Here is a 19,433-nt window from a genome sequence, read left to right as displayed (position 1 = left end):
GGTTCCTCCATAATGGAGCTGCAAAATTCCTGTGACGACAGCTCTCTTAATGTCCTAGCACAATCTATCATGCACATGTCTGTGGTGATGCTGGTGTGGGCAAACTTACTGTGCTACCAGTCGTACAAAACTATGTACAGAACAAAATAACTGGTAATGGTATTAAACTCCTGTTGCTAGATCATGGATTTTCTATACTATACTTTCTGTTGTATTTTAAGAGTATGCTCCTACTTATAAAAAATTTTATTGTAAAATCACAGGCCCTTGTTATGCTAGCACAGTCTGATATGTTGAGTGACTGACCCATGCCAGCTAGGCTTCTGTAAACAGACTCTGACTAACCATTTACAATGGTTAATTTACAATGGTAAATTGGCCCAAGGACACATTTCTCACAATGGGTCACTATCATTAAATCTGCATGGCAGAGAGAGAGAGAGAGAGAGACAGAGAGAATACATGCAGGGAGGGGGGCAGGAGGGAAAGAGGGAGAGAGGGAGAAAGGGAGAGAGAGGGAGGGTTGGGTTTCATCAAATAAACTTAATTTTCTTTTTTTAAAAGATTTATTTAAGAGGTACAATTACAGATAGAGACAAAGGTCTTCCATCTGCTGGTTCACTCCCCAAATGGCTGCAATGGCCGCAGCTGGGCCGATCCAAAGCCAGGAGCTTCTTCCCAGTTCCCCATGTGGGTGCACAGGTCCAAGCATTTTCTAGGCCATAGCAGAGAGCAAGAACAGAAGAGGAGCAGTCCAGACTCGAACCAAAGCCCATATGGCTGTCACTGCAGGTGGCCACTTAGCCTACTGTGCCACAGTGCTGGCCCCAATAAACTTAATTTTTTAAAGGGAGTTTTTAGGATCTAGATGAGGAAAATGTGAACATGATTTACAGTGGTGACATCTCAGCCAATGACAGTATGTGGGAAAGCAGCAAAAACAAAAAACCAAAAACAAAAAGGGTGAAAACGTGTGGAGCAGAAGCTACTTCAAAATAAGTTTTGTTGTGACTCTTTTCACCCCTGGCTCAATCTCAGAAAATAGGAGGTATTCAGCAGTTGGAATCAATGGCACACACACTGAAGTAAACTCAACCCCAAAAGTCTCAACTTCTCAACTAAAGAAAAATTTCTCGATTTGAAAAGGTGACCAAAATGGGCGTAATTTCAGGCCACTAAATAATCTAGAAAACTTTAAAGAAAATGGCATAGCAGGTAAAGCCACCACCTGCAGTGCCAGCATCCCATATGGGTACCAGTTTGAGTCCTTGGGCCCCTGCACCCACGTGGGAGACCTGGGAGAAGCTCCTGGCTCCTGGCTTCAGATCAGCACAGCTCCAGCTGATGTGGACAAATGGAGAGTGAACAAGCAGATGAAGACCTCTTTCTCTGCTTCTCTTCTGTGTGTAACTCTGACTTTCCAATAAATAAATTAAAAAAAAAAAAAAAACTTGATACCTGAATCCCCATTCCCCAAAATTCTGACTTTATTGTTCTATTATGAAGTTCTAGCTTTCAAAAATCCTGCTGACTGCATCATACAACCAGGTTAAGAAATCACTGTATAAATGATGAGAGAGAGAATACAGGGCAGCTCCGGGCTTCTGGGAACCCTGAGAGGAGCCAAGTGTGATAGTCTGGGCATGTAGAATACTCTGCAGGGAAGACTGCATTTTTGACAGCTGCACTTTTAAGATACACACACACACACACACACACACACATATATATATATATGGATGTCTCTTTCCTAAGTATCCAAGTTTTCTACCACTTCAAAGAACAGCTGACTGGCCTCCTGAATTCAGTCTCCGCCACAGCGGTATCCATTGGGGTAGGATCACTACGCAAAGTGAAAAGTCTGTCCTGCTTAGCTATCTCCTCCGCTGGCTTCCGAGTTCGCCTAGTACGTTGCAGGCACTCAAAGATTTGCTAAACGACTGAATGCGAAGCTTCCCGGTGTTACTCATTTGACCCAAAGGCTTTATCACCACAATCATCACAGGAAATATCCCTTGTATGGGTCTGTGACATGATTTCCTCAGGTAACCATGGCTAGCTGTAATAATGAATCAGTCCAGTTTCTACTCCTTATAAATACTGATCCTGCTCAGACAATATTTATTGCTAAATAATCTCTCTTCCTTGAAAAAACATGTCTAATTTTACCTAGTGGCATTTAGTTTCTAATTTACCTACTGCCACCCACCCATTAGGAAGTGGCTGAGGTAAGCAAAATTTTGCTAATATCCAAAGCAAAATAATATGAATGAGGTTATCTATTGCCAAAATGTTGTACTCCTAAATCCACTCCTGTGCATGCATTAAAAATGCTGTCAGTATTACCTAAGGGAGTTAGGAACTTTACAGATCTCACTATAAAGTGAGTTAGCCCAGCCAGCAAGTATTCACCAGATGCTTAAAATAAAGGCATCACAGATGGAGGCCAGGACAAGCAAGACTGCCCACTCTCACTTTTTTTTTTTTTTTTTGGACAGGCAGAGTGGATAGTGAGAGAGAGAGAGAGACACAGAGAGAAAGGTCTTCCTTTGCCGTTGGTTCACCCTCCAATGGCCGCTGCGGCCGGCGCATCGCGCTGATCCCAAGCCAGGAGCCAGGTACTTCTCCTGGTCTCCCATGCGGGTGCAGGGCCCAAGGACTTGGGCCATCCTCCACTGCCTTCCCGGGCCATAGCAGAGAGCTGGCCTGGAAGAGGGGCAACCGGGATAGAATCTGGCGCCCCAACCAGGACTAGAACCCAGTGTGCCGGTGCCGCAAGGCGGAGGATTAGCCTGTTAAGCCACGGCGCAGGCCCACTCTCACCTTTTAACTACACAGTATGTTACCGTTTAATTTTAGCCTCACATTAATCACTTTCAATATTCAAATTCCTTATCAATAATGTACAAATGATAACTTAAGCGTGGCAAGGCCAATCAGCTTCTACAAATCAAAAATGCAGTAGGAAGTAGTGGAGTCAGGCCCTGAATCCATGACTCTTTCAAACACTGTTCTCTTAACTACCCAATTCACAACTGACATACACCTGATCCCAGACTACCTTAAATATATCTGAAGCATGACATAACCAGGCATTCTCTGTCAAAAGTTTTATACAAAAATTGCTTATTGGTTGCCCACTTTCTAAGTATCTGTATTTTGGTGCAAATATCATTTTCACTACATATGAATTTCTTTGACAATCTTACCTATTCTTTTGACAATGTAAACTTAATTTAGCTACACAGAGCCTTTTTCTGGCTATAAGTGAGTGCAGATTTTTTTTTTTTTTAAATGAGTAGGCAAGTCAAACATTCAGAAAAAACACTCAGCCCAGGTCCACTTTCCCCAGTACTTTTATTCATCAGTTAGTAATGGTCACAAGCCACCAAAAAGGCTCAGAAACCACGCATCATTTATCCACATCATCTAAGGCTATTCAAGTTATGGTAAATTTAGAATTTGCATATTGATAATCTCAAAATCAATCATTTCTTTAAAAATTTTTAAGGCTCTACATTTAAATTCCAAGTATAACCATTCTGGAAACCAACATGATTAAAAGAAAATTCTGATCAAGGGGCTAGCACTGTGGCGCAGTGGGTTAAAGCCCTGGCCTGAGGCGCCGGCATTCCACATGGGCACCAGTTCTAGTCCCGGCTGCTCTTCTTCCAATCCAACTCTCTGCTATGGCCTGGGAGAGCAGTGGAAGATGGCCCAAGTGCTTGGGCCCCTGCACCCACGTGGGAGACCCAGAAGAAGCTCCTGGCTTTGGATCGGTATAGCTCCAGCCATTGACACCATTTAGGGAGTGAACAAGCAGAAGGAAGACCTTTCTCTGTCTTTCCTCTCACTGTAACTCTACCTCTCAAATAAATAAAATCTTAAATAGAATTTTTCAGAAAAAAAGAAAATTCTGATCAAAATGATAAAGCTTAAGCGTTTTTTAAAAAGCCTTCAAGATAAACAAATTCTGTCTTTGCAAGCCAAAAATATTCTCCCTGGTAGCTGAAAATTAAGAACAGGGTCAAGGAGCTGGCATTATAACACAACAGGTTAAGCCTCCACTTGTGATACTGCATCCTATATAGGAGTACTAGTTCAAGTCCTGCTGATCTGCTTCCAATCCAGCTTCCTAATATTGCATTTGGGAAGCAGCAGAAAGATGGCCCAAGTACATAGGCCCCTGCTACCCACAAGGGAGACCAGGATGGAGTTCCTAGCTCCTGGCTCCTGGCTTCAGCCCGGCCCAGATCTGGCTGTTGGAGCCATTTATAGTGAGCAAAAATCAGCAGAAGGAAGATCAATCTCTCTCTTCCCACCCCCTTTAAAATTAACAAATCTTAAGGAAAAAAAAACAAACAGAATCAAAACCACTTGTCCCCAGCTAGCCTTACAAGCTACACGTGGTCACATGTGCTTAAGGATTTTGGAACCATTGATTCAAGTCATGGTCCTACCAGCAGTGACAGAGACTCTGGAACTTCACAATGGAAGAAGCTAGCTGAACAGTCACACAGCCTATGACCTTCACATAGGTACTGGAAACCCCTGGTCAATACTGCACTTCAGCATGTATTGTGTACACTGCTGTGTATGAATGCCTTTTATTTTCCATCTTCCTTTTTAATCTAACATATATGCCACAGAAAAGGATCCCTTCTCCACAAGATAGAAGAATCACTTATAAATGCTCCTGGCACAAGGAGAACAGTTATAAAAAGGCTGCTTAGAATCACGGTCAAGTGATCTATAGCACAGAGCCGAAACACTCCACAGACCTCTGAAAGGCACCGAGGACTATCAAAAGCTGCATGGGGATCAGAACAGGAAGAGTAACAGGAAGAGAATCCATTTAATGACAAAGCGCTACTGTGGGAAAGACAGTAAATGCCAATTTATCCCAAACTGTGTGTAATTCAAAGCATCAGCCATTCCCTTGCCACCTACATTGCTTTTAATAGCATACTTTAATTAAAATTTTAATTGCATATTTTAATTAAAAATACACACTCTTCTAAACCTGTTTCATTCAAAGGTCATTTTATTTAGCCTTTTCTATTTCAAATTACTACCAACATTCAGAATATCAAATTACCCCCTCTGGTCTAAAGCTAAAGGCAACAGCCAGCCATAATTCTTGATTATAAACCTGGTACATTAATTTAATTTTATCCAACCAGTATTAAATGAGATTCTTCTCAATATGAAATTGTGATAAATAAAATTTTGAATTTAAATAAACAAGAGCCATACTAGGTATCTTCTACTTATTTGTTCAAGAATTATGGCAAGTCTATTCTGCTAGACCTGAGGATAAAAAAAAAAAAAAGACAGGAAGTTCATTTTTATCAAGTTTACATTCTCAAAGGGGGAGACAAATGAACTAATTCTACAGTGTATTCAAAGAAAAGAAGGGTTGTGAAGAAAAAAGAAACAGGTGAGAGAGGGAAATCGATGGGCAGGGCTAATGTTTAACTATAGTGGTTAGATTTTATGGCTGACTGTAGCACTCCAACGTGCACATACACATTTTCTTCAGCCATCCATCTAGTGATGTACAGTTAGGTTTTTCCATGTCTGGACTCTTGTGGGTGGTATTGTGGTAGACACAGGAGTGCAGATGTCTCCTTAACATACTGATTCCATCTTCTTTGTGTATACATAGCAGTGGGATTGCTATTGTGGTCAATTAGATGAGAAGAATAAGTTCTTTTGTTCTATTACATCACAGGGTGACAATAGCTAATAATATAGCCAGAAAAGAGGATCTTGAATGTTTCACAAGAAAACTGTGACAAACATTTAAGGTGATGGAAATTCTAACTATCTGAATGGATCATTATACAATGCATACATTGTACTGAGACATCACACTGTATTCCATATAAATATGTACCATTATTACATGCAATTGTAGATAAAATTTTCATGGTAGGCAAAAAAAAAAATAAGAATATAGTCTAGACAGAATAGAGATCATCCAGGGCTGGCATTGTAGCATAGTGGTAAAGCCATCTCCTGCAATGGCGGACATCTCATATGGGTGCCAGTTCGTGTCCCAGCTGCTCCACTTCTGATTCAGCTCCCTGCTGATGTACCTGGGAAAGCAACGGAGAATAGCCCAAGAGCTTGGGCCCTCACACCCATGTGTGGGAGACCCTTAAGAAGCTACTGGATCCTGGCTTCAGTCTGGCCCAGCCCCAGACACTGTACCCATTTGGGGAGTGAACCAGTGGATGGAAAAAGACATACACCATACACTTTCCCGATCTGTGGTAACTAATAGAGTATTGAAAATGTAATGTATTAGAGTGAAATTGATATTTTGAGATTCAATGATTGTTCACACCCCTTGTCTCTACTGTTGGGGGAACTGTTTTTTTTTTTTTTTTCTATTTGTTGAACTCCTTACCGTAGAGTTACTCTTATTATAAGTATGAAGTAAACTGAAAGCAGACCATTGTAAAAATTGAGAGAAAAGAAAGGAAGGAGGAGAAAGGGTGGCAGAGTGGATAGGACAGAGGATAGTGTGGGAAGTATCACTATGTTCCTAAATTTGCTTAAATAAAATTTTTAAAAAGAGAAAGGAGAAAAAATATCTTTCTCTCCCAATCTCTAACTCTGCATTTCAAATAAATAAATTTTTAAAATGAAAAAAAAAATCATCCCAAAAGCAATATTTGATCCTAGAGTTGAAGGAAAAAGTTCACATTTTTATCAATTAAGATGGGCAAGTAGATTTTTATTTCAGCTCAAGTTCTACTACAGTTATATCCTGCCTTTGCTACAATATCCTGACCCATCACCCCTTCCCTCCCTAGACTATTAACTACAAAACCAGTCACCCTTCACTATAATCTTGTCTGTGTGATCTTCCTAAGTGACAAATCTGACCATGCTCTGGTTATCAAACTTACCATCAGCTTCTTGCTTACTTCAACTACTCTTACAGGTGCACCCTAAAATACAGAGTCTGCTATGTTTGAAACACATAACCTCTTCAACCAACTCTACCATTTCCTTTGATTCTGTCTCTGAGACTATTTCATTTCACAGCTTGCCTCATCTCAATGTGCATGGTTCAGGGCTCTTCCCTAATCCTCTCTCAGTTCCTTATACCTTTTTCTTTTCTTTTCTTTTTTTTTTTTGACATGCAGAGATAGACAATCAGAGGGAGACAGAGAAAAAGGTCTTCCTTCCGTTGGTTCACTTCCCAAATGGCCACTATGGCCAGCCCACTGCACCGATCTGAAGCCAGGAGCCAGGTGCTTCCTCCTGGTCTCCCATGCGGGTGCAGAGCCCAAGCACTTGGGCCATTCTCCACTGCCTCTCCGGGCCACAGAGAGAGCTGGACTGGAAGAGGAGCAACCAGGACAGAACCGGCGCCCCAATAGGGACTAGAACCCAGGGTGCCGGCACCGCAAGCGGAGGATTAGCCTAGTGAGCCGCGGCGCCAGCCTCCTTATACCTTTATCTCACTGCGTATGTGTGTGTCGAACCCATCTGGATGCACTGTTAAGTGAGCTAAGCCACACACAGTTCCTGACAACAACTCTAGCACAGTTTATTAATTAGATGTTCAGTGATTCAATGAATGAACAAATGAAAGAACAGCAGCATCTGCCTTTCAGGACGTCATGGTCCAGGAGAGTTGTCCTTACAAACATGCTCCCCATGTCCCTACACTACACCAGATGGATTGCAGATCATGTGGAGACAAGATGTTCAAATGATACAGGAGTCTCTCTTCACAAGGGAGTGTATATGAGATACATTTTTTAAATTAGTTCATGCAAAATTTTTCATATAAAATTTTTCTATAAATATCATTAAAATGAAATCTCGATTTAAAAAAATAATGTCATCTAGAGTAATTTGATAGATTTACATAAATCTGGTTCACAAATCTGTAAGTATGAATTATGGGATGTCAGCATATAATTTTGTTGAAAGTGCTTTTTCACTAATATAATTAAGTCTGCCGAGACTATTCATGTACAAGTCAAATAAAATGCAGAATGAATTCTGTAAAAACCTGGTAGTTGAATCAACAATAAAAGGTGACTATACTGATTGATGTGTATCTATTATTTCATTTAGAGCAGTAGTAATGTTTTATGAAATAAAAGAGAATTAAAGCAGCATGAATCTTTTTAAAAATCCCACAGTTAGTACAAACAGGCCACCACAGTCCTGTCTGTCAAGCAAGTCTCTTACAACCTAAGGTCTAATAATGCAATACCTGAAAAAAGACAGGATGTAAATATTTTGTCTCCAAACACAGCCCCCAAGTAAAAATGCATACCTTAACTTTAAGAAAGCAAATAATTGAATTTGGGAGAAAAAATGAGTGTTCATTCCAAGGGTTGGTTTTTTTGTTTTTTTTTTTTTTTTTAATAAAGACCTGGTTTCCCTCTTTCTTAACACCCTTCTCTCATCCTCCCCCAAACATAAATGAAAGTAGAAATGTGCTGTATTTCTTCAGATGGACTTTCTGTTCCTGGGCACTCGATATGTGTGTCTGTTCAGACAGGCTGTGCACTACAACTCTGGCACTGAAGCAAGGCAAGCCAGACCTTCCCAGGGAACTCTACTTAATATCTCAGACCTGACATACAGTAAAATCATGTGGGTATCACACAGCAGAGATGATCTGAGAGAATCTTAGGAGAACAGAGGGATGCAACACTCTCCAGTCACGTTTCTCTCGTAAATTTAATTCCTGACTTAGTCGGAGTCTCCTTCCTCCAAGGCAGCTCGCTAGATGCAACGAGCCCTCTCATTTAAACACTCATCTTACTCAGGTCAAATGGAACAGTTCTTCCTTGCTGCCCTCTAATGAGTAAGATCAAACTGTGAGGCGGAAGACTGGCGAGATCTTATTACTACAGCCCAAGCCAGTCTCCCCACAACCTCAGTGTTTTTACGAACTTCCCAAAGGACATTACTAGCAATTATAACAAGGACAGAGAATTCAACCTAGATGCTCACAATACAGAAGACAGATGGCTCACTCGAAGACTCATCTTCCACCCAAATGCTAATAAAGCTGGCCTGAGACAGAAAGGTCCTAATTTCTAAATGGTTTTCAAAACTTCACAAATATATGAAGATACTGTAGTAAAATTCAAATGACAACTTTTCTGCTGAAATCGAAGTTGTAAATAGTAATCATTTGGTAAAAATTTCCTAAGCAGCCTAATTCTACAAAGAGCAGTGAATGTCCTCAGCAATAGGACATTTTCCTTTCAAAATTTTTACGGCCATATCTGTCCCGATTATGCAACTGGTAGAGATCTATTTTCTTATAATTCCAGTCCCAGTAATTATGAATTTGCTGGCAATGCAGTGTGACCTTGCTTAAGTTGGCAACTCTCTGGGTTCTTAATACATCACATTTTCAGACATTAAGAACTCCCACACAATTCAGTCTTAGGCTATCGAGAACAGAGTAGATTAAACCCTCTAAATTCTTATCAAGCACTGTACCAGGTACTAAGATGTCTTGCATCCAAGACCAGGAAAGGTAGGACAAGTAATCTTTATCTGACAGGGGAAAATAAACCAATTCCTATTAGTATAGACATCTTAGGGTAAGACTTTCACTTGGAGCAAGTTCTCCAGTTGGAAAGGAAGAGTATGAGATAGCGTAGCATCTCAGCATCATCATGAAAACAAATGGCAGTTGTCATTATTTATTGATTTAGGTAACTGCTCTCAAAGATTCAGCAGTTCTGCCTTCAGATAGCAGAGCTGCCACTGTGATGAGAGCAAAAGCCAAAAACAGGTGCCCAGAAAGACCCCACAGTTCAAAAAAAAATGTTAGGACTTCAACTTGGGAGTTTTGTAACGCACAACATACTCTGTTAAAGGTTTGTATCTGCTGTAGTACTCTCATTTCTTTTTTCATTGTATTCAACTCTATACAGATTCATACGCCCTCCTAGCCTATAGGGGCTTATGTTACCTATTTCATCATGTACTCACTTAAAAGGTGATGGAGCTGTTCAAGTAAGTACTATTTGGGATAAGGGCAAAGGTACTTTACTCTTCAAAATAGTATTGTGGTAAGAAGGGACCAGTTAACAACTGCAGTAGTAAAAAGGGCATCTGCTGCTGCTCATGCTACCAGCTGGTGTCAATCTCTGCATCATGCACGCCTTGCACACACACAAAGGAACCACCAAGCAGTCCACAGAGAAGCACTATAGCTTCTGGTTTTTCTCTGAGAGATCATTTTTTATTCAGATACCGCAAAAAAAAAAAAAGTTAAGGCCCTACACATTATAATTAACTCAATGCCCTTTTTGAAACCATGTCAAGAATCTTGCAAACCACTGTGAACAATGTTTGTCCAAAAAAATAAGCAGACTATATAAATCTCAAGTCCATGTGATTAAAAAACACTCATTAAAGTTTCCTCTTGAATATATATCACTTTCTAAAATATGTTTATCACCCAAAACTTAAACATTCAGCAGCCCAAATCTTCCAATGTGAAAAGGTAAGATGATAAGTAATTAGCTCAAAGACACACAGCTAGTTAGTAAATGGTACCTAGGTTCAGACTCAAAAATCGACCCTTCCAAACTCAGCCTCTCTGGTGTGGACTTCCTTGCCTTTTCCCAAGCATGAGAATTACTTTGAGGAAGAGTCCCGTGCATCCAAAGCTCACAGCTCTCCAGCCAGAGTATTTATCATCTCTAAATATAGCTGCCATTTCCCCTTGTTCTTTGTCATGTAATCAATTGATTAGAATTTCAGAGTTCTTTCTTAATCCATCCAAGCGACTATGTGTAACAGAAAAAGAAAAAAAAAAAAAAAACTGAAAGAAAAGGGTACATCATCATGCAGGTGCACAAAACTGCTTAAACCCTCCAAACAAAACCATCATTACAAAACAGATAGATGAGAGATATCTGCATTATAAAAAGATTCACTTAAAATGGGCCCTGATTTACATACTCCTTTTCCAGATATTCAGAAAGCAATTCCTATGGCTAAAGCCAAACATGTTTGCTACTGCCAAAACTGTCTCCCACATCTCTCCTCAGCAGATTGCGTTAGAATGCTTTCATACGCATAGTATGGTTTCTTAGCTGCAGAAAATAAGGTGGGATCAATACCACATGGTTGCTGACCTATAACAAGCACAGAAATTTAAAGTCCCATGATAAATAAGGAAGGGGAAGGCAGCTAATGAATGTGGAACGTGAGAAGTTTATTATTGGGGTTTCATGTTTAATCAGGACAAACGTAAAAAAAGATAAGTATTTAGTGTGTCAAAACAGGAGATGAAATTCAGACTTCTCTTGACAGAGAAGTTAAGAATACAGGCACATGGAGAAGACAGATTTGTGGCAAAGAATGAAGGAAAGAGCAGGGCACAGGCACAGTGAGTAAGTGGTACGAAGGTGGGTAAGCCAACTGCCTACCTGAGAGCAGAACCGCCCCCATACGAAGGTTTATGGCAGTCAACTGCAGGGTGTACTCAGAGAGTGACACAAGAGACACACCAGGAAGGTACAGATCTAAGCTCACAGGGATGTTCAGAACACAAAGATTAAAGGATAAATGCCCACAACCAGGGGAGGACAATTACAAAGCCTAGCAGTTAAGATGTCTGTGTCCCACATCAGAGTAACAGGTTCTGACACCTGGCTCCAGCTCCAGAGTCCAGGTTCCTGCTAATGCACCTTGGGAGGCAGCAGTAATGGCTCAAGTACTTGGGTCCCTGCTACCCACAGGAGAAACTCACATTGAGTTCCCAGCTCCCAGTTTCAGCCCAGCCCCAGCTGTTGCAGTGAACGAGTAGATGGGAACAGTTTCTCTCTCGTGTGTGTTTGTGTGTGTGTGTGTATTTATAAAGCCTTTATTTAATAAATTTCATAGGTACAGTTTTAGAAATACAGCAGTTCTTCTCCCCATACCCGCCCTCCCCTCCCATCCCATTCCCATTCCATTCCCATCCCATTCCCATCCCACTTCCTACTCCCATTCCCATCCCACTTCCTACTCCCTCTCCCATCCCATTCTTCATTAAGGTTCATTTTTAATTATATACAGAAGACCAACTCTATATTAAGTAAAGATTTCAATAATTAGCACCCACACAGACACATGAAGTATTGTTTGAAGACAAGTTTTACCATTAATTCTCATAGTACAACTCATTAAGGACAGGGGTCCTACATGGCGAGTAAGTGCACAATGACTCCTGTTGTTGATTTAACAACTGACACTCTTATTTATGATGTCAGTGATCACCCAAGACTCTTTCTTGTCATGAGCTGCTAAGGCTATGGAAGCCTCTTGAAAGCAGCAAAGGATGGCCCAAGTCTTTGGGCCCCTGCACCCATGTGGGAGACCAGAAGAGGCTCCTGGCTCCTGACTTCAGATCAGATTGGCTCTGCTCTAGCTGTTGCGGCCATCTGGGGAGTGAACCAGTGGATGGGAAACCTCTCTCTCTCCCTCTCTCTGTAACTCTGTCAAATATATAAATCTTTTTTAAAACAAGTTTAATGAAGAACATTTTACCCTATCTGTATCGTAATACAAAGTGTCCACTACAAAATGGTATGTACAAAGCTTCCACCTGGAAACAACTTAAGTTCATTTCACTTCAAAAAGAAAGCCCAGAATTAAATTAGTGGTATTTTTAGCAAGACAAAGGATGTAGATTTCCAGAGGACATCCATTGTCCTCAACTGACACAAAGATTTAGGAATAAATAACACATGATTTTCCCTTTCTTTGTATGGGACATTTTGTTTAATGAAGAAAGACAATTACATTTTCAAGAGGGTATGAGGGACCTATTTTTTCCTCCCTCTACATTTAAAATAATCACACAAAAGCACTGATCTTTATAGTGTGAAGAAATCCCTAAACAGGTCAACTGTGTTTGGGCAGGTTACATTGTAAGTGCTGAGTACAATGGAAACATATTTAAATCCTGCAGACACAGCTCCAAGAACCTCCAGAAATCTCTCTCTGTAGCAGGACTAAGGAAAAGAAACCCAACAGAACACAATCCACAGAGGACAACGACGAGCTGTGCACAAAGTTGCAAAGGCGCTGGGGGTCAGACGGGAACCACAGATACAAATTAAGTCAAAGAGGTGCCCTGACAGAAATGAATACCCATTTTGTTTTTGGTAAGGGACCGCTTAATCTTATAGCAAACCACTCTCTGGCCACAGGGCAATTTGCTCACCAATTAACAGGTGGCTTCTAAAGAGAACTACAAAATGGTGCAGCTCCTAAAGCTGCCACATTCTTCTCACATACAACAAGCATGTCTTCCCAAGGCACCCCTTTTAAAAGATTACTATTGTGATCCTCCACGTTTAAATTCACAGACTCACTCTTAGGAAGAAGCAAATGTTTAAAGAAAAGATTCTGCCCAGAAGATGACTCGTTAGGATACAAAGTAACACGGCCCCATCTACATCAGCATCACAGTAAATGCACCATCATGATGAAGTACAGAAGCACAGAGACTGCTGCCACTAAGAAGCAGGCTACAAATGCAATCTTTACATTGTACGTACAGCTACTTAGAACAGCAGCCTATTGCTGCTAATTCTGAATACATTTTTCCCATTAAACAGGAAGAGCCTCAACACAAAAATAATTGTTGTAGGTTATTTCCATTCTATCATCCTTAGTACCCAGGAAGTTATTGCAGAGTAAGGGTAAGTTTAAAAGATCTCATGCAAAAACACCTCAATTTTAATTCATCTCTTTTTTAAAAGATTTATTTATTTGAGAGGTAGAGTTAAAGAGAAAGAGAGGCAGAGGAGAGAGCTCTTCTATCGCTGGTTCACTCCCCAAATGACCCCAACATCCAAGCTGGACCAGGACAAAGCCACGAGCTTCATCTGGATATCCTATATGGGGGCAGGGGCTCAAATACTTGGGCCATCTTCTGCTGCTTTCCCAGTTTCATTATTATGGAGCTGGATTAGAAGTGTAACAACCAGGACATGAATTGGTGCTTATACGGGATGCTGGCCTGGTGGGCAGCAGCTTAACCTGCTGTACCACAGTGCAGACCCCTAACTCGTCTTTAATATTTTTACCACAATGCCTTCTTTCATCTGCCATTATTTGATTATTTACTTATGCACCTAACTGAAGCTCACTTTTGGGGAAGGTGCAGTGTTCTATAGCACCAGATTAAACAACATTAAGGGATATCTTTTATGCAGCATTAAGGGGACTAACTTTTATGCAGAGCTTCTCAGCTATCTGAGCACCACTATGTGGCTACTCTGCAAACACATTCAAAATTAAGGCAAAAACAGCTGCATCCAAAGGATCCACCTTGTTCCACAAAGCATCCTCGAAAAAGGACCTTGAGAATGAAGTCTGTGAAACACCTCATATGTGGCAAAAAGCTGAGCTACAGGTGCTCTCTACTGCTCACTCTGTAGCTCCACCATATGACTCCCCTTTGTCAAGTAAGCCTCACAAATAAATGCAGAGATGTGGGGTAGAACCAGTCTGGTTAGTACTATACTGCAGAATACCATATGAGTACATGTTGGGTATTCAAAGTACACCACTCAAAGGAATGAAGATTTCACTAAGTATTAGTCTTTCCGCTCATCCCAGCACTCAGTCTAGTGTCAAGCAGTCTATTTTGTTGCTGACAACTTTTCCCTCACTACTGTTTATAGAGGAGCAGCGGAACAAAGTTATACAGTAACTCCCTTTATTGAGAAAACAACTGGAAATATCTCATGTATACTGGCAGATCACTTACTAGTCATGCTCTATCCCAAATATAATACAACCTATGAAGTAAGTGCTTAGTCTATTTCCCCTAATTGACATCAACATTCATAAGGTATTACCATTTATATTTAGATTACTGAATTTAATTTTCTCAAGCAAAAGATTTTCTAGCCAAAAAATAAAAAAATCCACCCAAATATACAGTGAAACCGACATTAATACAAAAGCCTGTTCTATATTTGAGTTCTTAACCGTCTTCCAAATTGTATCCAATACTAACTACTGAAAGTAAAGTTGTGCCACGTTTAAAGTTATTTCAAACCTGTAGTTGTGACTTGTGTATGAACATCTCAGAGGGATCTGAAGGTAAGATTCAGATAATGGCTGCCTGCCTCTAAACAGAATTCTTTAGGGAAAAAAAATAGGAGAGGGAAAAATTATTTTTCTGAAGCCTCCAGAATGAGACAAAGGTGTATTTAAAAGATTCAATTAACTATTATAAGCTACTTAACCATCTTAATGTTACTCTTTACACTCTTACAACATGGAAATTAACCCAGAATTTCTTCTCTTTTTTAACAATTCTTGAGACTTCAGGCTGAATAGAAACAAAAAAGCTAAAGGTTAATCACAGTATAAGTACCTCAGTTATCAAACTGTATAAATTATTGTCTTTAGTCAAATTATAAATCTTAGCACTCATCACTTCCCGTTCTTGATGGCTGGCCCAAGACCCCTGCTGGCATTATCCCTTAGTAAGCTAACTTGTTCCTTTACTTACATTCTCTTTCATTTTTACTTAGAATTTTAAAAAGGAGGGAGGAAACACAATCACATAACAAGGAGCTAAGGTACATTTTTAAGACCCATAAAGGAAGTTTGCTTTCTGAATGCAGAAACTACAGTTAACTAAAGTGTTATGCAGAGATTTTCTGTATCATCTTCTAATAGCTGAGGACACTTGGTGGGCCATCCCTCTGCACCACCAGACACCACGTTTTCACCTAAAGCTACCTGAGCAGATATCCCATTCCAATCCTTTAACCTTAACACAAACATCTTGCCAGGTTCTAAGGCACAAACATACAACTGACTAGATACTTTTTTTTAAAAAAATTACATTTATGATTTTATATCAGTGTGTTGTTAGGAGTAAGCATACTATAAAGACAAAACTAGATTTTAATTTCTTCAAGGAGAACTAAAGATTGTCCAAAGACTTGGTAATGCCAATGCACACCACTGATTCCATGAGACACAGAAATTTAAACATAAGATTTGTCCCCACATGGCTTAGCCCAAAAGGCTACACAGGCAGTGGGAATAAGTGAAGACCTTTCACAGGCAGGTCTGTTTTTCTGCAAGTATGGCTCCCACTAGCTGTTATAAAACAATGAGAGTCAGCAAACTTTACTGACTTCTGAAGTGTAAAAGCTACAAATGAGACACCCAAAAAGACCTGCTATAGGGTCACAGAGAATAGCATCACTGCTGGTCATCTCAGTCCTTCTTTAGGACTTCTTTAGGTTACTCACTGTCAAGGAGGGAGTACAGACCAGGAAACAATCAAATGAGAAAAAGGTCATGAGAGGTTACTGGGAAAGAATATCACTACCTAAAATACACCTGTCCCTATTTTTGCATAACCAAGTTAAAATATGGTTTCCCCAACAAATAGAAATCAGTGATTTGAAAGATACTGACAAGTGGCTTCTTAAAATAAAATATTCATAAAAAGGGTACTTCAAAATGCTTGTTGAAAATGGAGTTAAAAGGTAAGTTGATTTTGAAAATAATTTTAAAATTCATGCATAGCTTTTCTTAATATGCACTTTCCACAAATTTTTTAGAAAATCATATATATAATTTTAAAGCTTTTGCACCAATATAAATTTCTTTTAATCCTACTTTTTCACAAGCTTTCTGGAGTATCCTCATATATACACCTCTTAGCAGAGACAAACTCTCACCAAAAGCTATGGGAATTTCATAGTATAGACTTTTAAGCAGTTACAAAAGTTATTCTCACAGGGAAAGATAAAAACAGTGGTAGAAATATGAATTACATAAAAGTTATCTCACTAGTGTTCTAAATTGTAATACAAATTGACTCTAGCTAAGCAGCAGAAAGAAATTCATTGTTAGAGGCACAGAGGGTTTTCACAATGAACAGGAGCTGGGAGCTCTGGAGACTTAGTAATTAGTAAGTAGGTTGTAAAACCACCACCTCAAAACAAGTAAGGAAGGTCATTATAACTATCTCAACTTTCCACATGTCCTTGGGAGCCATGGTCCTAAGAAAATGACTGGATATCTTAACTGGGGTCACTTACTAGCTCCTTGTCCAATGAAGAGACAAGAAGGACTTGCCCAATGGCTTCTGGAATTTCCTTCCTAGTGGCTACATTCTAAGGATGAGATTCGATGAGATTCCTCAACCCAGAAGAGTCCAAATAAAATGCAAGAGTGAGACAAGTTTCTTTTGGGCCCAAAGTCTCTAAAATCTTTCCATTCAAACTGAAAAAAAATATCACTCCCATTTCTGTTCAAATGATTGCATCAAATATTAACCATAATCGACAAACCATTAGTGTGCCAGATGGTACTATCCTTACCTCCTGGCTCAAAAGCAAAACAATTTGGAATATTTTATATCCAGGGGCCACTACTGTGGCATAGTGGGCTAAACTGCCACCTGTGCGACCAGCTCAGGTTTACATCCTGGCTGCTCCACTTCTGATCCAGTTCTCTGTTAATGTTGCCTAGGAAGGCAGCAGAAGATGGTCCAAGTGCTTGGGCCCCTGCCGCCTACATGGGACACCCGGAAGAAGTACCTGCCTTCAGCCGGGCCCAGCCTGGCCTTTGCAGCCATTTGGGGAATGAACCAAATCTCTTCTGAACTCTGCCTTTCAAATAAATAAAATAAACCTTAAAAAAAATTCATCTAGTACCACTGCATCATCCATTCTCTCCACCCCATCTCACCCTAACCATGAGGTCCATCACACAAAGTTACATATCCATATTTTAAGACTCAAAATTGGGGCCGGCACCGTGGCTCACTTGGTTAATCCTCTACCTATGGCACTGGCATCCCATATGGTTCTAAGTCCCAGTTGTTCTTCTCCCAGTCCAGCTCTCTGCTGTGGCCCTGGAAGGCAGTGGAGGATGGCCCAAGTGCTTGGGCCCCTGAACCCACATGGAAGACCAGGAAGAAGCACCTGGCTCCTGGCTTCGGATTGGCCCAGTGCCGGCCGTGGTGGCCATTTGGGGAGTGAACCAAAGGAAGGAGGACCTTTCTCTCTGTGTCTCTCTCACTGTCTATAACTCTGTCAAAAAAAAAAAAAAAGACTCAAAATCAGAAACTCAATGCTGGCTGCTAATTACCAGCACATCCACAAAACTTTATATTTATACAAAGACCATCAAAAACTGATTAAGTTTGAGTCATTTTCACCATTATTTCCAAACAAGACTTAACACCCCAGAGGTAGAAGATCTTCCTTATTATAGTTAGAAGATTCTGGAAGTCCCCACAGACACAGGAGCAAAGTCGGTAGTGGGGAAAAGAAAACCAACATGAAGCCTGAAATTAGGTCATAGCCATTCAAAAAATGATCTAAAGGAATGATCCCTGTGAGAGAGATCCCAACATAAAGAAGGGGCCATCAAAGAAGGAGGTACCTTTCTCTGAAGGGAAAAGAGAGCTTCCACTTTGACTATGGCCTTGTCTAAATAAGATCGGAGTTGGCTAACTCAAGAGGCTTCCATAGCCTTGGTAGCTCATGACAAGAGCCTCGGGTGATTACTGACATCATAAACAAGAGTGTCAATTGTTAAATCAACAACGGAAGTCACTGTGCACCTGCTCCCCATGTAGGACCTCTGTCCTTAATGTGTTGTACTATGAGAATTAACGATAAAATTAGTCTTCAAACAGTACTTTGTGTGTATGTGTGGGTGCTAACTGTTGAAATCTTTACTTAGTATAGAGTTGATCTTCTGTATATAAAGATAATTAAAAATGAATCTCAATGAAGAATGGGATGGGAGAGGGAGTAGGAGATGGGATGGTTTGCAGATGGGAGGGTGGTTATGAGGGAAAGAACCACTGTAATCCAAAAGTTGTTCTTTTGAAATTTATATTTATTAAATAAAAATTTTCTATTAAAAAATCTTAGACATTAGGAGTATTAGCATTTTCTATTATTTTAAATTTATACAACCCAGGAGAGGCTTTCTGTTAAGCCCCAACACAGGGAATTGCTTTTCAGTTGTCAATAGCCAACATTTGAAAATAAATACAGTCACCAAGTTTGGATGATGTTCCTGCAGCCATCAGGCATTTGGCTGATGCCAACAGAGAAGGCAGGAGGCCAAGATATAAGATCTCAAATTTTTAAAAGGAAGACTGCTCTACTCAGTAACACATCTGAAATAATGCAAAGCAGAAATAGGCCACAGAGTACCTGCCTCTAAATTCAACAATCATCATCTCCCAACGATGCTTGAGGAAGATACCTAAGTCTTCTGTAAAAACAGTAATTATTCATATGGTCTAAAAAAAAAAAAAATGGCTCTTGTCATGAGTATTTGGTTTGTTGGCAGTAAGTTGGTTGATTGCAACTCTGGTAAGCTTGTTTGTTTTGAAGGGTGGGTCGAATGTGTACAAGTGAAGAGGGAAAGTG

At 40.2% G+C, this 19,433-nt stretch overlaps 1 protein-coding gene across 6 annotated transcripts in view; it reads right to left on the bottom strand.

Annotated features, from left to right (window-relative positions):
* The window catches only part of ELAVL2 (ELAV like RNA binding protein 2), a 78,178-nt gene that overhangs the window by 40,195 nt on the left and 18,550 nt on the right, over window positions 1-19,433 (bottom strand). The window lies entirely within an intron of this gene.

The sequence above is a fragment of the Lepus europaeus genome, chromosome 12, assembly GCF_033115175.1.
Source record: "Lepus europaeus isolate LE1 chromosome 12, mLepTim1.pri, whole genome shotgun sequence".
Lineage (NCBI taxonomy): Eukaryota > Metazoa > Chordata > Mammalia > Lagomorpha > Leporidae > Lepus > Lepus europaeus.
Note: the sequence above shows the minus strand (reverse complement) of the source record. Positions and strands in the feature narration are given on the sequence as shown.